Source organism: Nyctereutes procyonoides, unplaced genomic scaffold (genome assembly GCF_905146905.1).
Source record: "Nyctereutes procyonoides isolate TBG_1078 unplaced genomic scaffold, NYPRO_anot_genome, whole genome shotgun sequence".
Classification (NCBI taxonomy): Eukaryota; Metazoa; Chordata; class Mammalia; order Carnivora; family Canidae; genus Nyctereutes; species Nyctereutes procyonoides.
In genome coordinates, this window is record NW_026575032.1 from 289,591 (window position 1) to 311,132 (window position 21,542).

Here is a 21,542-nt window from a genome sequence, read left to right on the forward strand (position 1 = left end):
ATTAAAAATTATTACAAATAGTTATGTGATTCCAAGCAACTTCAGAAATCTAAATAAAACACTTTTAAGTGCAAATTGAAATATATTTCTAAAAATTGAAATATATTGAAGGCTTTTGTCTACTAGTGGTTTAAAATAAAGAATAGAACATACCTGATTTTTAAAAAATAGTCCTGAACTAGTTGAGCAAAGATAGGGCTAAGAGATACATGTTCAATACTCATCACGCTGGAGGTTACAGAATTATATCCAGAATCATCTCAATATGTTGACTCATGCCTTGCCCTCCTCACCAGAAATCAGAAGGAAGAATGTGATTTATTATGTATTAACAATTCAACCCAAACCGGGATTATAAATATTTAAACTGTTAAGCTTCTTTTAAACCATTGCAATGATCAATTTTTTCTTGTTTAAAGGAAATCCATTTGAGAAGCAAGGATTGTTTATATGAGTGATGGTATTAAAAAACTAATAAAATACTAAGGCACATTTACTGTGTACTCTCCATGTCATTTTAAATAATGTTGTGTTCTTCATCTACATTAATAGCTATTATTCATTAGAGAATGAAGGACAAAATCCTAAGCAATAGGGCATATTTGGCAAGTAACCAAAAAATTTAACCAAAATCTCCAAACAGTAGAAAAAACCAAATACACAACTGTGAATCTAGTCTTTGTCAAAAAGATTGCATGAAAGAGATCAGTAAAGCAGAAGGAATTCAGGAATCCTTAATACCAAAGGAATAACATTTATCAAAGCAATTTGCAAGGATAATTCTGTTACTTCTGCTGCTGTGAACAAAGGATAACAAATGAGTTTGCAACATTTACACCCAAATTTGAAGCAGTTTTTCAGTGTTGGAGAAGTGATGTCATTACTACTATAGTGATTTTTTTTTTTTGTAGGCAAAAGGGCAAACCTGGCATTGATTTAAAATGTCTTCCCAATAGTCCTTGATTTTGAAAGGCATATAGTTTTATAAAAAATGAAATGCATGCCAGTTCTTTTAATAAAGAACAAACAAGTCCTCTGCCTCCTATTTTTTCCTTCTACATTTAGTTGTATTATGTAGATTTCAGACTAAGAAAAATACCTCTTATTAGCTTAAAGTTTGATTAACTAAAAGCACTTATTAGAAATTTGAATTTTGATAAAAATCATCCATTTTATTTTTCATATTAAAGGCTTAATGGAACCAGAAAAACTGTCAGATTAAGACTGGAATCTTTGGCTGGTTGGTGTTTTTTGTTTTTTGTTTTTCTTTTTCTAACCTCTGATATATACTTATGAATGCTTAGTTTATAGTAGTTTAAGCAAAGTAGCAATCTGTTTCCCCCTCTTTCAAGGGTCTGGATACATAGTCCAGTGCCGATGTGATAACTCTTAAAATCATCCACCTTCTAACATGTGGTTCCTCCTGTCTTCCTCAACACCCTCTTTTCCTGTCACGTGCAACTTGGCTTCTGTAGCTCCTGCCTCCATGTCTGCATTCCACCAGCTTACAGGTAGAAGGAGCGGTAGAGAACATGTCCCCTTTCTCTAAGGATGAGATCCAGAAATTGGCCATTTCACCTCCACATAGGGTCAACTGGCAGGACTTTTGGGCCTCACTTAGCTGCAAGGAATTTTTGAAAGCATAGACTTTATTCAGGATAGGTATACAGCCACTAAAACAGGGATTCCATTACTAAAGGAAGGAGAAATGTGTCCCGAGAGACATCCATTGTTATCCTCCCCACGTTATCCTGCTAATCTTCATAAGCTAGAGCAATGAAATTCTTCCATGGCTCACTGCAATTTTTCAATAATTTAAAATCAATTAAAACTGAAAGACATTTGTGAAAACCTTTTGTAAGGAATTTATATTAGTTTGCTCAGATTGCCATACTGAAGTATCATTGACCAGGTGGCTTTAAAAAAGTAAATTTATATTCTTACAGTTCTAGAGGCTGGAAGTCAAAGATCAAGGTGCCAGCAGAATGTCTGATGGCTGGTGAGACATCTCCCCTTGAGTGGCAGGATCAGCTTTTGTCTCTGTCCTCATGTGGCCTTTCTTTGACTCACGCAGAAGCAGAGAGCGCAAGACCTGTGGTGTCTTTTCTTGTGAGGACACCTTGTCCTATGGGATCAGGGCCCCACCCTTAGGACTTCATTTAACCTTATTTCCACAAAGGGCCTATCTCCAAATACTGTGATATTGGGGGTTAGAATTTTAGTATGAATTTTGGAGAGATGTAAACATTCACTCCATAATAGAGTTTATTAACAAGTTTTATTTTTTAACTAAAACTGGTTAAAATTGGCTTAGTCATTTCATCTCTTTGCCGAGGAAAAGAAGGAGCCAAACTAAACACTGTACTAAAGATGAGTGATTGCATGGAGAATCTATACTTTATATTATTTATTTTGTTCTCATATTCTAATCATCTCATGTGTATTTTTTAAAGATTTTATTTATTTATTCATGAGAGACACACACAGAGAGGTAGAGACATAGGCAGAGGGAGAAGCAGGCTCCCTGTAGGGAGCCTGATGCAGGACTTGACCCCAGGACCCCGGGATCCTGACCTGAGCCAAAGGCAGACACTCAATCACTGAGCCACCCAGGCATCCCTCATGTATATTTTTAATATGAGACATTTTATCTACTTTTTATGATTAATGTTAGTGCTGCATATCACACTAAATAAAAATTTAGAAAAAGTCCACTGAAATGACGTATTTTCAAAACATGGTTCATCAACATTACGTCTGAATACTTACTGTTTGTGAGGTGAGAGGAAAGAAAAATGTGTAAGCAACTTTTTTTGGTGACTTTTTGTTTGAAAACCCATCATCTGGGAAAAGGAAGAAGAGGAAACAAAAATAGTTTTGCCAGATCAGAGAGCATTGTCAAACGTTCACCCAGGTTGTTCACTTATGGCCTGATTCATGTGACCAACTAAAGACAATTTACAAAACAGTTTGCATTTTTCATTCTAAAGGAACAAATTTCTTAATAAACCTGTAGTCTTGGTGTGTGTGATAATGTAAACAATAGCTCTAAACTATTTGGGAATTGAACTTCCCTTTGGTAGGATTTGAGGGAGAAAAGAAATCACTATCATTAAACTAATCCTTGAGGTAACAGGAAAAGTTGATTGCCCTTTGGCAGGTAATGTTACACAGTGGAAAGATGTGGTTTTAGGATGGCAAATCTTGATTTTGAAGCCTCAACTCAACACTTAACGTAGGTCTCTGGTGACAAGCAAGTTCTGAACTTCGGTGAGTTATTAGTGAAAACTGGGACAATCATGGCCCCAGGATTAGTGGAGATCAATGTGGAAAAAGTAACTTACTGCTATGATTCTGAGCAGCCGCAGGCCCTGACTGTTGCTTCCCACTTTTTGTTGATAGTTTGCTTTTCCTCCTCACTGGCAAAGAAATATACACCCCCTATTTTTATCTACTATCAAAGCTGATTTTTTTTTACAGCTTTGTGGAATGAAGTAAGAATTAATAAATAAATGACTGAAGAATAAGACCATATTGACATACTATGCTGTGGTTTATGCTTGAAAGCATTGTAATGATGTGGAATTTTTAAGCAAAAACAAAGGAGTTCCAGGGCAACAGATGAAACGTGAGGTGGCATTAGCAACATTCCAAAAAGAAGTCTGGGGTGTGATTGTTTCTGCTTCCTCTGGGCTGGGTGATTTACCAAGCTGACTGCTTAGCATTTCTGTGTTTGCTTTTGGAGATCAAAGCTCTTCTCCAGTTCTAATCCTCACAACATTTAGGGTAAATACCACCTCTTTAAAAGTCCAACAATTCATTTGGCGTACTCAAAAGCTTAGTGCAAAAGTGACTCTAACATTTTAGGATTAAAACCCCATTATTTTCTATAGATTATTGAGAAAACATGTATTTGAATGTCCAAATGCAAAAGCAATATTTTAAAACATACATTTTTTTTTTAATTTTATGATAGTCACAGAGAGAGAGAGAGAGAGAGGCAGAGACACAGGCAGAGGGAGAAGCAGGCTCCATGCGCCGGGAGCCCGACGTGGGACTCGATCCCGGGTCTCCGGGATCGCGCCCTGGGCCCAAGGCAGGCGTCAAACCGCTGCGCCACCCAGGGATCCCAAACATACTACATTTTTTGCAAATAAGATTGCATCACCTCTACTTTCTGCCTGTTGGATCATAAAAGGTATTGAAGCTTTTAAAGACATAGTTACATTACAAATGTCTTTATTTTTGTCCCCAACACACTGAAGTAAATTACAATATTAGTATATGCAATAGTGGAAAATGGAAGCAGAAATAGAACAAACACTTTATAAAAATGAAAATTGCTGAGTTTTAACTAAAGTATTTTCTGGCAGTTTATCAAAATCAATCATAAAATTAAATATTTTTACATTATTTAAACAAATTACCTAAACATCATGAGGCTTATAAATGCATTCTATTGCTCCAACTTGTAATTAACCATTGTTTTGTTTGTTAGGTAAAGCCTGGAAGTAGAAGTAGATGAGAGAAGATTATGAGTGTTAGATGGTAAGTTAGCACCCAAGTTTGAAAGTTCACTTACTTCCTATCAAAGAATCCTGGAAGGGGTAGACTATGAGATGTGAAGACAAGAACAGCTAAGAAAGATGCGATATATGAGGAGAATAGGATAGAAAGTTTTATGTGAAGATAATTTTTTTCCTTAAAATAAATCCACAGTGATTAAGTTCCTACCTTCTAGCAACTCATAATGTAGTCGAGGGGGAGGAGCACACATGACTAAAACCTTATAAAAGGAAAATATCACATGAAAAGAGTACCCAGTATCATTGCACATCAAGAAAATGCAAGTTAAAGGCACAGTAAGAAGCTACTCTACACCTACTAGAAAGACTAAAAAAAAAAAAAAAAAAAAAAAAAAACAAGCAAATAAGCAGAAAAAAAAAAAACAACAAATAAACCAAAAAACTGACATCAAATGATAGCAAGATGTACAACTAGAACTCTCAGACATAATTGGTGAGACTATAAAATGGTATCACCTGCATATTCCAGACAAACATTTAAAGTGACATTAAGCACTATGAGAACTGGTTTTTATTCATTTACCACTTACTTAAACTGAGACATGTACTACTTGTGTGTTTCTCCCTGGCCCAATGTCCTGGTTTCCTATTTTCCTAATTTTATCTATGGAACAAGTTTCTTAACTAAGAAGACATGATCTCATTCAAATATGTTTTGTGGAATTTGGATGATAACATTTAAGTATCTCTGATATACCTGGAAACTATTGAAATTTTCCACAAACCCAAACTTGGTACAATAAATGAACAATCTTCTATTAAAAGCTTTTTCGAAGTGGAGTAAGTTCCATACAATTTCTGGTTAAGATGGAAGAAATTTGTTAACCATGTTCCCAGTAATCACTCTGAGACCTGAGCTCCCTCAATTCTCAGTATTCACCCCAAGGACAAAGAGGTTGGGGTAACCGTGTAAGGAGGCAGAAGGTAACTGACTGGATGGAGGTGCATCAAATGCACAAAAACATTTTCCACGTGTACCTATTAGGGTCTGATTCTAATTGGACTGTGATTTGCATGGTTAGATTCTCACTGCATCCGATTATAATTTTTCTTTTCTTTTGCAGCTAATGACATCTGTTACCAATTAGTTTCATACAATGGTTTGTTTGACTGCAATGTGAATCTTTCTGTTAATTTACTCTAAATTTAAAGACTGGATTTGCAATCTCCAATCCATCCCTGTTAGAGCCAATCAGAGAAGATATCTATAATGCATTTTCCTACCTACTTCTTAAAGTTATCCGTATATTGTCTTGGAAATCATAGACAGTCCTTGAGAGTTCTTTCAAATATATCCTTCATCCAGGATTTCAAATTTTGAAAGGTCAAGAACCTGTTGATTGGGCACAGTCAAAATCTTGTCTGTACTTGTTAGGAATTTCCCTACCATCTCAAAGACCATGGCAATTATGCCAAGCCAGTAGAAAGATACAGTTTTGATTAATCTCATCCCATTTTAAGTGTTTCCTCTCATTGTTGCTCTTATTATGTTAATCTAAAAGAAGAGCTATCAATAGAACTATTCGTGCATTCAAAAAATGCCCATGTTAAGGTGTTCAAAGTTCAATACTGCATTGCAGTAGTGGAGTTCTCTAAAATTAGTAGATGAGATCCTTATTAATAAGCTCATTATTTCTTCAATTTTGGAAATGAAGATTTGGACATGATCCTTTGTAATCAGCCCCTAACTAGGACGGCTCGTACTAGTCTGTATGATATTCCTTTCGTGAGATTGTGTGAGATCGGGCCTTCAGAATGGGGCTGACATATTGATTCAGTTGGAAAAAGGAGGAGTTTGGCTTCTGATATACTCATGGTTCACCAACAAGATGCAATTTGTCCAGCACGGCAGCCCTTGCCCAGCCTCTCACCCAGCTCTGATCTACAGCACCTGCTCTGAGGTGGGGTGACTGCAGGAGTCCTTCCCCCAGGAGCCTCCATCTCTGCATCACCTCTGCAGGTTCTTTAGAATCTGTATCCCTGGCTTTCTAACTGTCACTCTGTGATGCCAGTGGGCCCATCCACCTGGGCCTCTGGTGCCTCCCATGTGGTAATCTGTTTTCTCCTCTGTTTTTCTTACACTCTCTCAGGTGAGGGGTGATCACTTTTTGCATGAATGAGACCGAGCTACTCTCTCTGCCACTGGACCATTACCTGTCCTCCCCACTGCCGGCCATATGTCCAAGGCACGGGTGAGGACAATATGCAAGTGCAGTCCTTGCCATGTGGCCCCTGTAAAGAGTTCACAGCATGGTTGTTTGATGCCTTCCAGGGCAGCAGGGTGTGGTTCTTTCTGATGTGTCTCCTTCTCTAAACAGTGCCTTTAAGTTTAGCCTACCCAGAATAATCACACTTTTGATGACCAGAAAGTGAATTGATTAGCAATCTAATTCACGAGTCATTTCCCATGTTATTCATGCCCTTCTCACACTCAAGAGGAGAGGATTACACAGGGTGTGTGCACCAGAGGGTGGAAATCTCTGGAGCCATCTTAGCATCCCGCCTACTTGCCTGACTAGTCCGGTGAAATAGTCTTCTCGTTGATTTGTTTTCTCTCTAGGTAAACAAAGAAATCACCTGCAAATGAGGATTAATGTAACTACTTTCTAATTTTATGCAGAACAAATATTAAATTATAGTTTTCCGACTTTAGCCTGAGTACCGCATTTCTCCTTTATGTACTATGATTTATCTACTCACACACAAATGTGCATGCAATGATATAAATGTATCCATCTATTCATATTTTGTTAAGAGCTTTAACTACGAATGGGTGTTAAAGATAGTCATCTCTGTGTTCAAAGGTTGTTTATTGTGGTATTTCAAAGCATTATCTCTGGAGTCAAACTTGCTTGTGTTTTAATACCCGCTCTGCCACTAGTTGTGAGCAAATAACTTTCCTCTCCATGGCTTTGTTCATTTGCAAATAAGAAGAAAACTAGTACCCATGCTAACGAGTTACTGTGAGAATTAAATACATTAACACATATATATGGTTATGATGAGTGTCCATTGTAAGTTTTTTATTTTTAGTAATTATGGACTAATATGCTGAATTATCTTAATAGATCTGCTAACAAAAATATCCTTTCATTACAAACATGAATTTTCCAAAAATAATAGAATTTTGAAAAATTTCCTTTGCATCCTATAATTCCAAGAAAGATCTTTAATTCAAATGGCTTGCTCAAGTGGTATAGATAAATAAACTTTAATATCTTCATATCTTGATAGGTTGAACCAAACACTCAGGAATAAAATAGCTTGGAGTTTTCTCTCTTTTTTTTAATTTTTTTTAATTTTTTATTTATGATAGTCACAGAGAGATATATAGAGAGAGGCAGAGACATAGGCAGAGGGAGAAGCAGGCTCCATGCACCGGGAGCCTGACGTGGGATTCGATCCCGGGTCTCCAGGATCGCGCCCTGGGCCAAAGGCAAGTGCCAAACCGCTGCGCCACCCTGGGATCCCTAGCTTGGAGTTTTAATGTCAGAATAATGGAATTCTTAAAAAGACAAACTGTCAGGTAACTAATTGGAGTAAAATTTTCTCTGAACAGATGACTTAATTCACTTCTTAGAGGAAAATTTCTTTGGGCATACATTTTTTACACTACATTCAAATTCATTAAATAAACAGAAAGAACTACTTCGCAAAGAACAGTTTACTAAATAAGTAGATCCAGAATCAATCTGCCTCCTTCTTTTTATTTTATTTTATTTTATTTTATTTTATTTTATTTTATTTTTAATTATTTTATTTTTCCTTCTTTATTTTAAAATTGACAAATGTTTAGCTTCTAAGTGCCTATGTATCTAATGGGGGTGCTAATAAGCAGTGCTCAGGGAGGAATTTTTACGTAATATTTACATCCATGCCCTATGGGAATATGTAGGAATTTCAGGAATGGTATTGAAAAATATTCAACAACTCTCATGGCCCAGGCCTAGCCAATTAGAATGCACATGACTTACAAACCACTGATATGGCCACATGTTGTACATGGGTTCAACTCTAGTCATGATCTAACAGAATCAACAGATGATAAGGGTTAGTATTTCCTGAACATTTGCTATGTGCCAGAAGCTCTTCTGATACTTTCATCTGTATTAATTGCTTTAACTTTCACCCAAGCCCTTAGATTTAGGCACAGCTATTATCCTTAATGTATAGTTGAAGAAACAAGCACAGAGAGGTCAGGAAACTTGCCCAAGAACACACAGCTCACAAATAACAGAACAAGGCTCCAATTTCATGATCATTATGCTCAATACCCTCCTCTCCCAGTGTTTGATCTTATTCCTGCCCTACTATTCTGACTGTGAATTTTCTAATTTAGTAGAAATAAAGAGGAAGGAAAAGCATCTTGTTGATCCTTACATAATATGTAGAACTTGATTTTTGGTCCAAAGTGCTTAATACTGAGCCTGAAACAAGTATCTTGGTGATGGATTCCTAACAATGTCATCTTCATGACTTAAAAATCCATTGTTAATTTCACTTTTTGAAATATATTTAATTTTTTATATTAAAAGTTACACTGAACCTGTTGTATTTTTTTTTAATTTAAAATTGTCACCTGTGTATACATCCTCATCCATCAAGTGGTCCACAGATTCTGAAAGTTTCAAAAACACTTTTATGTTAAGGATACATTTCCTACTGGATGACTAATGAGCTTTTTTTTTTTTTTCTTTTTCTAGTGGCTATAATAATGGAATGGACTGGAATTATGTATCGGTCACTATAATGTGATTTTAAATGATATTCACTTACCAGATGCGAGATTTCTTTATAATTCATTTGAACAACTTATTATTTTTAATGCTTTCTCACTTCTATTAGAAAAAAAATAACATTAGGATAGCATTACTACAAACCTATGAATCTCATTCAAATTTAAGCATAGATCCCATCTTCAAAGGAAGACTTGTATTCAGATCATGGAACCCAATTCTCTATTATACTTAGAAAATAAACATATAGGGAAGCCTGGGTGGCTCAGCGGTTGGGGGACTCCCTTTGGCTCAGGGTCTCATCCTTCTCCAGGATCGAGTCCCATATGGAGCTCCCTGAGAGGCACCTGTTTCTCCCTCTGCCTATGTCTCTGCTTCCCTGTGTGTCTCATGAATAAATAAAAATCCTTTTTTTTTTTTAAAGAAGAGGATAAGTAATTTCCAGCAAACCAAATGGGGTGATTAAGGCTCCGAGTTCATGAACATGAAAACATTAACACCATCCTATAGATGGTGCTCTTAGGTATTTATGTGTTCAAGTGATAATGACTGGGGAACTATAAATAAAAGCATTTATCTGTTGATGCTTTTTTGTCCGTTTCCAAATACTGAGTCCCAGGCATTAACTCTAGGCAAGGAAGCCCTGGATTTCAGAGGCTGTGAGCAGGAAAGCTGGAAACTCGAGGGCTGACTCCGCCTCTCAGGCCGCATTCCCTTCCCACGCAGAGGGTGTCACCTGGGGGGAGGGGGGAGCGCTGTATCCTTTTTTTTTTTTTTTTTTAAGATTTTATTTATTTATTCATCAGAGACCCAGACACAGGCAGAAGCAGAGACACAGGCAGAGGCAGAGGCACAGGCAGAGGGAGAGCATGCTCCACGCGGGTAGCCCGATGGGGACTAGATCCGGTGACCCCGGGGTCATGCCCTGGGCCCAAGGCGGGTGCAAACACATTGGCCCCTTGCCAGGGAAAATATATGTGCAGGAAGATCTGTTTGAGAGTTACAGCATCTTTCTTTTGAAGTATGGACTTCCGTGTGACGAACAATAAAGTCAAATAAAGACTTCACGTTGCAGTCCAAGCAGTGAAATACTCCGCAGGTATCTTCTGCTCGGTTATTCTTGCGCACCCGAACGGCTGTGGTGGGGTAAGGGCCTTGGCGGGAATGCGGTCGTAAGCAGCGCGTGCTCTCTGTCTCTTCCTTCTTGGGCTGTGGTCATAACACTTTGATGCTTGTTCTAGAGAAATATTTTCTTTTCCTGATTCTGTCCCTCGGGCATGATTTCCACAGCCTCACATTTGCAGAAATGATTTCTTCTAAAAAAGAAATCTAATTAAACCATTTATCACCTTTTCTTTTTCCGAAGGGGTAGAGTAACAAATTAGCCTTAAAGTCTACTGTGCAGTTGATAGATGGGAAATAAAGATGTGGAGTCATTTATTTTAGCTACAACTCGGGAATAAAACACTTACAGGGCAACAGGCCAAGGGCCTTTCAGAGATGATAGCTTAGAGGATGTGTGAGACCTGGCATTGAGACGTCCACCCCTTTGTCTGAAGGGGACAGAATGCTCCATCATCCACCCTAATTCCAGCCATTAATCCAGACCTGGGAAATCTAATACTTTGCATTATAGCATAAAGTTAAACTTAAAATTATATGTGACATTTATAATATAAAAATATGTTATGTTAGAAATATCTTATATCTTATTAATATATAAATATCTTATATATTAATATATAAATATATAATATCAATATATAAATACAATTTCATCACAATATTAAGAGAATATGAAACTTGTTGGCCTAAAAATATAAGGGCAATAAGCTTAAGAAAAAATACATCATACAATGTAAATTAATTGCTACTAAATTTCAGTTGATATTCACAACATCAAAAACTGAGTGCTATAGAATGGAATGCATATGATGGGTTCTACAATTATTTCAAAAATAAAGGTAAATTCTCAGGATGGCCGATTAAAGAACAGAAATCTAGTTGGCTCCGTAGTTTATTGTTCTCCTAAAATATAATCCTTATTATTCAAAGCACATACACAGACAGGCTTAGTTCTTTTGCCAAGCAAATAACTTTTATGTAATTGTTCAGTAGACATTAAAATTCAAAAATCCCCCTTTTCTTCTTTGTTTTGGAGTTGAGTTTAGAAATTGTCTTTTTTTTTTTTAAGATTTAATTTATTTATTCATGAGAGACACAGAGAGAGAGGCAGAGACACAGGCAAAGGGAGAAGCAGGCTCCATGCCCGGAGCCCAATGTGGGACTTGATCTCCGGTCTCCAGGATCATGCCCTGGGCGGAAGGCAGGCGCTAAACCTCTGAGCCACCCAGGGTTCCCCGAAATTGTTTTTTTTTTAATGGAGAAAAAAACCCTTTTTATCCTTTGAAAAAATATATGAAAAATATACTGAATGTAAGCCTGATTGTCTATCTCAGAAAGAGATAAACCAAAATAATGAAAAGTCATTTGACATTATAACACACATTAGAAAGCATGGTTATTTGCCAAACAAGTGATCGAAAATTGTGCGAAGAATTCAGAATAGGAAATCATCACTGAAGGTGACTATGGTTAAAAGAATTCATACAGGAGAAGAAAATGAACTGGGCTTTGAAGGAGAAATAGGAGTTGTATGCATAGGGGTAGGCAGAGGAGACCAGACCTGATGAGCAATGTGGCTCAAAGAACCATTGTTTTAGTTGCAGTTGTCCCAGTGGCTTACCGCAAGAAAAGTTTATTCCTGCTCATGTGACAGTACAAAGCTGGTTATTTTTGATGGCTTTCTACTTTGTGACTGTTCAAAGCCTTGGGGGACCTTTCATTTTATGACTCTGGCATCCTTTAAGATCCTATCATTTTTGAAATGTGGTAGAAGGGGAAAAATACACTGTTCTTAAAAGCCTTGATATGGACCTGACACACACAAAATTCATGGGAAATGTAATCTCTGGCTGGGCACCCACTTTCCAGAGACAGAAAAGCAAGTGCGTGTGTGTGTATATAAGCAAATAAATGTTGGTGTTCTGTTGGTTTCTGGTTTTGGTTCTCTTTTCATTTCAATCCAGATGCTCTTTCCTGAGGAATTTCATCCACAAACAGAAATTCATTAACCTTCTAAAGGACTTCTATATTTTCTCTTTAGCCCAGAAATTTCTAGAGATCAGAATCCATAAATTTACTGTGTGTAGATTTTTCCACTTGGGTATTTTTTAGACCTCTGAAATACAATTTGTGCAAATATGAATCATCAGTTTTCTTTTCAAAGTTTATTCATACATGATAGTTTCCATCCTGAAGAATGGCTCTGCTATCATACTAATTACTCCTCTACTCTCCCACACTCTCCTTTGCCCTGAGATTCCTGCAAGGACATTCTTGCTGACCTCCTTGATGCCATTCTATGTGCCTTTCCATTTACTCATCATCATTTTCTCAGGCTGCTATTTCCAAAATGTGTGCATGATCTTACTAATCTCCTGTTGCATGATTAGTGCACACATTAGTAATGTATGCATGATCTTACTAATCTCCTGTTACATCTTACAGGATGAAATCTAAACGCATAGCTTGGCACACCAAGTTCAGCCTCTGCTTGAGCATTTTTTAGCCTTTTATCCCATTATTTTCCTTTAAAAATTATTTATTTGTTTGTTTGTTTATCTATCTATTTATTCTTTTGGGGGGTGACTGGGAGGGAGCAGAGGAAGAGGGAGAAAGAGAATCTTAAGCAGGCTCCACACCCAGAGTGGAGCCCTACACTGGGCTCCATCTCACCATCCTGAGATCATGACCTGAGCCCAAATCAAGAGTCAGAGGCTTAACTGACTGAGCCACCCAGGTGCCCCTATTATTTTCCAATGTGTTCGTCTAGCTGGGCAATTCCAAACTTTGTATGTTTCCACATATTCTTTCTTCTTTTTTTTTTCATTTTTAAAAAATTTTTTTTAATAAATTATTTTTTATTGGTGTTCGATTTACCAACATACAGAATAACACCCAATATTCTTTCTTCTTTATGTAAAAGTACTTCTTTCTCCTGCTTTCTGTTGCTTCCTCCACCTGTCAGTTGTCCTTCTCTCCTGTCCTACTCAAGAATCACTCATCCTGGGAGAGTTATGTGTATCTTCCACATCCAGATGGAAGCAGGTGTGTTCACTCTGGCATCTCCTGAATTTCCCAGTTCTAGATCTCCTGTCACTGTACCACAGTGATTTACTTGTCTGGCTTCAGTTCTGAACCCTTTACAATTGCCTGAGAATTTTATTTTATTTTATTTTATTTTATTTTATTTTATTATTTATTTTTGTATATTTTTTTTTTATTGGATTTCGATTTGCCCCAATGTCTAAAGCAGCAATGTTCACAATAGTCAAATTGTGGAAGGAGCCTCAGTGTCATCGAAAGATGAATGGATAAAGAAGATGTGGTCTATATATACAATGGAATATTACTCAGCCATTAGAACGACGAATACCCACCATTTGCCTGGGAATTTTAAAGAAATATGAGCAGCCTGGATTCCACACTAAAGAAATCAGAATCTCCAGAGATAGAAAGTTTTTTATTTATTTATTTATTTTATTTTATTTTATTTTAATTTTATTTTTTCATGTAGAATGTTTTAAAAGCTTTGCTAGTGATTCTAATGGGCAGCCAAGGTTGAAAATGGCTGCTGAAGGGAACTAATTGTAGGGCACTGCTGTTAGGCATTAGCTATTGAAGGAACTAAGAAAATAAATAATAAAAAGAGGGAGGAACAAAGAAAGAGAGAGAGAGAACACTTCTTAGAATTATATTATGAAAGAAATGAAGAATACTTGAAATAAATATTTACTAGATACCTCCTTAGTGCCTGGTGTTTTACAGTGTATGACTTAAATATATGGGGATTTTTGTTGAGGTTTATCCCAGTTTATCTTAACTGATTCTTGGAAGCCCTTATATCTTACATGGGAGTAATGATTAAAATTTTAATAACACTAATCAGTGATGGTATGCTAAGTGAACTCAAATGTATTTGAATGAGATCAGTAAATAGTTAATAGCTTAATATTAATATTAATTGAATCCAAATTATATCATAGTTTAATTTTTATTAATAAATGAGCCTATTCTTTCCCCCAAGTAAATTTTGCCAAAATATTTTTTCACATGAATTTCCGTGTGTAACTTTATGTCACTTCAGTAACGTGTGGTGGTGTATACTACATTTCTGTTTGTCTCTGAGTTTGACAACAGCTTTGCCAATTAAGTAGATGGGGTGATGTCATTATTGCCTATGTGACCCCCTGAGTCCTACAGATGGAATAGGTTGGAGTGGTATATAATGAGAAAGAAAATACTTGCAAGGGACAATAAAACAAAACAAAACAAAAAAAAAGCAAAAGTAAAAGAAAATTTTAATTTTTTCTAATTTTAGTAAAAGTCTGTATTATTTAAATGCTTATGAAAAATTTCAGAAACATGATTGGCATTTAATATTCATTGAGCTGCTATTTCAAGTCTTTCCTACTCTTTTAGGTTGATTTATTTAAAGGTCAAAAAAAGGTCAATATTAGTGTGTTCAAATAAAAAAACGGAAGCCCTGTGTCCCTCAAATTATAAAAACCTAAGTAGTTAAAAAAGAAAGCAGACAAGATTGATATTATAAGGAAAGGGCTATTGAACCTAAACTATGGCTTAGTGTTCATTTCCAACTCTGAAACTGATATTAATGAAAGGCACTGTATTTTATTGTTGAGCCACTGGAGCAACCAAAGCTGAAATCTATCCTGCCTTAGGACTTTCCAGATAAGAGATAAAACAGTCATAATTTCCCCTATTTGTTTAGCTCACATCAAGTTGAGTTTTTTGACACCTGCTACTCAGTTGTGTCCTTGCATATCCTGAACGGATACCACAGGCTCTTTTTTATACTAACCTCATGGTGGCATTGGTGTTCTCAATAATTATATCTAATTGTAAAACCTTGCACATAATGAAGTGAGCCCTTGTCATTCAAGTATCCATAACTATTTATAAGTCTATAATGTAATCAAAACATGGCTATTTTATTAAAAAGTAAATTAATCTGGAAGCTGTCTTATGTTATATATTTCCCTATGCCACTTCTCAGAGTAAAGGTAGAGATATACTTATTTTCCTATGGTTGATTCAGTAAATGAAATGAAAATCTCAAAAAAGAGATGAAATGTCAGGTTGCACTGAAAATGCAGAATTATGCTATATAAATAAGAAATAAGATGTGTTTAATATCCAACCATTTGTTTACCAATGAAAGATAAATATATATTTGTGTGTATGTTACATTTCTCTACACACAACTATATTCTTTGCTTCAGTGTGTGAACTTGGCTGCAACAATATCCCAAGAGCATTACAGAAGTTGGGCAATAAATAAATTTGCATGTTGGGTGGGTTCTGGAAAGTCAGACTTTCCAATGACTTCTGGTTAAGCACATTTCTTTCTAATATTATTCCCAATGATTGTGTCACTCAAAGTCATATTCCTCATTTTCTATGGTTTGCTGAATTCACACATTATATAATTCACTCCCCTGTATATTTATACAACATACCTTGATATAGGACTATCTATGAATTCATTTCCCCCTTTCTCATAGGATAATGACATTCGGGGGAAATGTGTCTATATCTGTCATCAGAACTCTTATTAAGCAAAAAATTGTCAAAAATAAATATGAAATTTCAGCTTATAGATACTTTTGGGCTACATCTATCAGATAACCTCTAAAATAGAGATGATGTTAGCATTTTTTGTTGTTACCTAAGACATTTTTCATGTGAGATAGAAAGGTTGGTTAGGTTAAAAAAAAAAAAAGAAAGAAAAAAGAAAGAGGCAAAGTGATTTGACTGTTCTCTTTCTCCATCATTTATGTATTCCCTACAGTCCCCAGTACTTGCCTGACAGTGTACTGGCTGAAACTGGTGAACTTGTTTACTGTTTTTGTCATGTTAATGTAATGTAATTGTATCACAAAGTCTGAGATTAAACCTAAAATGCACCAGAATATTCCTTAGGCTTAGTTCTCTACCAACGTATCCACAAAAATAATTATCTGAAGTCTCATTTTAGGAGAAAGTCAGAGATTGAAAGGAGACCATTTGAGGATGTAATGTTAGGTCCCTCCTTCAGAGATAATCTCAGGCTACCCCTGATTTTCTATTTATCTTGATAAATTTGTGACTCATCACTGTGTCTCAATAAATAGAATAATAATCTTTTATTTCATAATTTGAGGGGCTTCACTGTAGGATTTTCCTCTGCATAGAAGTCTGCTTCTATAGATCTTTGCTTTGTTCACTGCTTTCTTTATCCACAGCTTAGAAACTCCCAGAACATCTCCAGCAAACCCTGCTGCAGTCAGTTTTATTCCATCACTCTTCTATATTTTCTTTTTTTAAACTTTTGTATTTGACAGAGAGAGAGAGAGAGAGAACAAGCAGGGGGAGCAGCAGGGAGGCAAAGGCAGAGGGAGGGAGGGAGAAGCAGACTCCCTGCTGAACAGAGAGCCTGATGGATGCCACAGATGCAAGGCTTAATCCCAGGACCCCGAAATCATGACCTGAGCCAAAGGCAGATGCTTAAATGACTGAGCTACCCAGGCACCCCATTTTCTTCGTGGTAATAAGTATACCTGTGTCATCTTGTCTCCTATGATTAGACTGTGAGCTCCATGAGAGCAAGTTCATTGTCTATCTCTTACACAGCTGAACCTTGTGTATCTGTGAGTTCAGGGGTTCATGTTCGTGGAAAATTCAGGCAGTCCAGACCACCCAGGTTTGCTCTAGCACAATGACACTTTCACCTGAACTAGAAAAAGCTATCTTCCCTGGCTGAACTTTTCCACAGAGTTAGCTCCTCTTAGTGATATGACCCCGGGGTGCAAAGTTCAGCAAGTAGAATGAGCTGTCATATGGACTAAAAAAGCACGTGATTCCTGTAGGCAGCCCCATGCTAGGACACTCTACTAGTTGGGTAATCTGTATGATCTCATATGTGATAGTACTGATCCTATCTCTGCTGAAGTTTACACCATCACCAAGCCATAGGGGATAGTAGCAGAATCACATCCAAACTTAGGGAACGGAGTCAGTTGTGGGGGTAGGACATAGTCCTCTAACTTCTCCTTTATCCCCCATAATGCTCTGAAAATAACAAGGACTGTGTCTCATACTTATGGCAAAGAATTATGTCTTATTCATTTCTGATTCTCCCCTGCCTAGCATAGGATTCAAAATTGTTCAAGAAATTCTTGACTTCACCACATATTCTTTGTATGAACTTAAAAATTTTCTTAATCTCTCTGTTTCAGGTCCTCATCTGTAAAGTAGGATAAAATTTGTAAATACCTCCTAGGAGTTTTTTGAGGATTAAATGGGCTAACCCACACAAAAAATTTTTTGGAATCATTTTTGGTAAGTGCAAGCTTAAAAACATCAACTATTAGTAGTAGTAATAGTAAAATTCTGTGAATTGTATGCTTACTGTCAGTTTCATGTTTCAATTCATTTTATTTTGTAACATTTGGATTTTAGTATTTCAACTGGACCCCAAAGGAGAGGAGTGCAAAATTAGAAGTCCTCTTTGAGTGAATGAGCTACATACACTTCAGTGTCAAACTTGTCTAAAAAGTTAAAATACTACATAATCAACAAATACGTTCCATATTCTTTCAGTCTTTCATCTTCCCTTTTCACTTTCATTTCCTCATGCTTGTTTCTCTCTTGCTCTGTTTACACAGATTTTAATGTGATATAATAATGCATTGTTTGAAATAATGTACTGTATGGAAGCCTATAGAATTCAAATGACCTAATGTAGCATTTTCTGAATCAAAGTCAGTGTTTATTAACAACAAACATAAACACTCCTTGTCCATTGAAAATTCAAAACCTTTAGACCCTGTGTGGCCACCTCTCTCCTTCACCCCATAATTAAGCAGGAGCCTGGTTCTGGCAGGATGGTTATAATTTCTCACCAATACCCACTGTTATGAAATCCTCAAATTTGGAAAATGCTTCAACCATTTTTTTCTGGGATGATATTTTTTTTAACAGACTTATGTATTTATTCATTTTTAAAGATTTTATTTATTTGTTCATGAGAGACACACACAGAGAGGCAGACACACAGGCAGAGGGAGAAGTAGGCTCCTCACAGGGAGCCCGATGCAGGACTTGATTCCAGGGACCCCAGGATCATAACCTGAGCTGAAGACAGACCCTCAACCACTGAGCCACTCAGGTGTCTCCAGACTTATGTATTTATTTGAGGGGCTTGGGAAGGGACTAAGGGGAAAAGGGGAGAGAGAATCATCAAGCAGACTCCCTGCTGAGCATGGGGCTCAGTGCAGGGCTCCATCCCAGGACCCCAAGATCACAACCTGAGCCAAAATCAATAATCAGACTCAACTGACTGAGCCACCCAGGAGCTCCTATAATTATTTTCTTAATGTTGCTGAGATAGAGGATGATGTTCCTTGATTATGTCTCCCCTGCTTTTAGGCTCTGTTGTTTACCCATTGCTGCCACAATTTCCCTTCAGCTTAACATTCCTGGGATGCTCATTCAGATTAGTGGGGTTGGATGCCACTCATGAATTCAACAACTTTTAAGAAACACAATCTATGTGTCAGCACCAGTTGGTTTAAGATCACCTCCATGGTCCTCTGATACATTTAATTATTACTCAAGATTTTTCTGTGCAAGCAATCAAGCCATGGTGTGGAGGACATAACATACCAGAGTCATAGAAATGCAGAACTAGCATGAGAATTTAATAGTTAAGACTCCCACTTGCAGGCAAGACCACAACTATTGCCGGAGAAAGGAAACTCTGTTTTCAAACATTTAGCAAAGTGATTCCATAGCTTCTTTTGTTAACTTACTGTGATGTTTTATTCAGAAAGAAAAAGATGAAATAAGGTTTTTCCACAGTATGTTTGTAAGCTCCATTTAAATTTAATAATGTAGATATTTCTGAATATCAATATTTAAAAGATTAAGAATTCTTCAAAGACAAACATATTTAAATTTAAATAGTTTTTAAACACATAAAGATTATGGGGCACCTGAGTGGTTCAGGCAGTTAAGGGTCCGACTCTTGATTTTGGCTCAGGTCATGATCTCAGAGTCTTGGGAGCAAGCACCCTGACAGGATCCAGGCTCAGTGGTCAGTGTGCTTGAGGTTCTTTCTCTCTCCCTCTGCCTCTGCCCCTGCCCTGCCCCCTATTTACAATCTCTCCTCTCTCTCTCTCTCTCTCTCTCTCTCTCTCTCTCTCAAATAAGTAAATAAATCTTTTAAACACCAGATTTTAAAAACACATAAAGATTATAATTTCCAGTTTTGGAAAAGATACGTTCTTTATCCTTCCAACTTTTCCTTTGCCATGAGTTCTCTAAAATGTGTCAGTGAAAACGGCTCTATTTTCTTTTGATTGTTCATGGGAGTTTTTACTCTTTGGGTGTTTCTCAAATTCGAGTGTATCCACAGCTGTCTTAACATTAACTTGGGGATCTGTTAAAAGTGACTGTTCATGGGCCCTGCCTCACGGCTACTGAATCAGAAATGTTGGTGCCAGTTAGTACTCCTTGTTATGAGACTTAATTCTTCATTATGTTCTGATCCAAGTGATTCTTCAATTACTTATGTGTCCAGTACACAGATCATTCATTAAGTGGAATTATTTCCCAATAAAATAGTAAGTTCCTTTTGAAGGCTAAGGTACTTCTCTCTTACTCTGTATGCTAGGACTATCATAATTCAGTAGAGATTCAGGCTGTCAAATTTCTTCACATCTTTATTACTTCTTTATATCCTTTATTCTTTAACTCCATCTAAGTTCTTTCTTAACTCACTCCTAATTTAGTATAATATATTAGATGTGATACCTTACATATCCAAGTTTTAAAAATTCTGACTAAAAAAAAGAATTCTGACTAGATTTCAGTTCCTTTCTCTTTTTTCTACTGTTCCTAAAGATCCCCATGTTACTTATCTCATTTGGATCATCTCTTCCTTAGCTCTTCCCACTGCTTTTCTATTTCCTGTATCTTTATAACCAATGACTGCTAATCAGGTAGATGTTAAGATATCAAGTACTAGATAAGGTGGATGCTTCAATATTGCATTTTCTATTATCTGGGTATTCTTTTTTTTCATGTGTCAAATTGTGGCTTAATTACTATTACTGCTTTAATATGCTTCCATATAAAAACAGTAATAGTAATATAGACATGCCTTGGAGATAATGCACGTTCAGTTCTCAATGACTGCTATAAAATGACTATTGTAAGAAAGCAAATAGTGTATTAAAGTGAGTTAAATAAATATTTTGGTTTCCCAATATATGTAGAAGTTATACTGACACTATGCTGCTATCTATTAAGTGTATAATAGAATTATTTCTAAAAAAAAGTAGATACCTTAATTTAAAAATACGTTACTGCTAAAAAATGCCTAACATGATCTAAAGTTTCATGAGTGATAATCACTAATCATAGATCACCATAAAAATAGAATAATAATGATAAAGTTTGAAATATTTTAAGAATTACCCAAATGTGAGAGATTCAACTTAATTTTTTTAGATCCTGGGATCAAGCCCTGCAGTGAGCTCTTAGCTTAGCAGGGAGCCTACTTCTCCTGCTCTCTCTGCTGTTCCCCTCACCTGTGCTCTCTGGCTCTTTCTCTCCCTCTCTCTGTCAAATAAGTAAATAAAAATCTTTATTTTAAAAACAGTTTACAAAATCGCAGGATATAGTCACATTTCTGTGCAATGACAATATATATTAAAGTTATATATATATACACACAGCATTTTAAAAAGATGTTTTCTCTAATTTTTTGATATTTTAAATAATTCAATAAGAATCCTTAGCAATAGCCTAGAACATACATCCCTAGTTATGTTCAAGGACAAACTACTCTATTTGCTAGATCAAAGGGCTTCTTTTTCTTTCTTTCTTTCCTTCTTCCTTCCTTCCTTCCTTCTTTCCTTCCTTCCTTCCTTCCTTCCTTCCTTCCTTCCTTCCTTCCTTCCTTTCTCTTTCTTTTTTTTTTTAGGTTTTTCATACGTATTTGTTAAGTTTACTTCATAAAAGGTTAAACTGATTTACATTCTAAGTGTTTTGAAGGTCAGTGTTGCCAACACAGAATTGCATAAAATGTTCC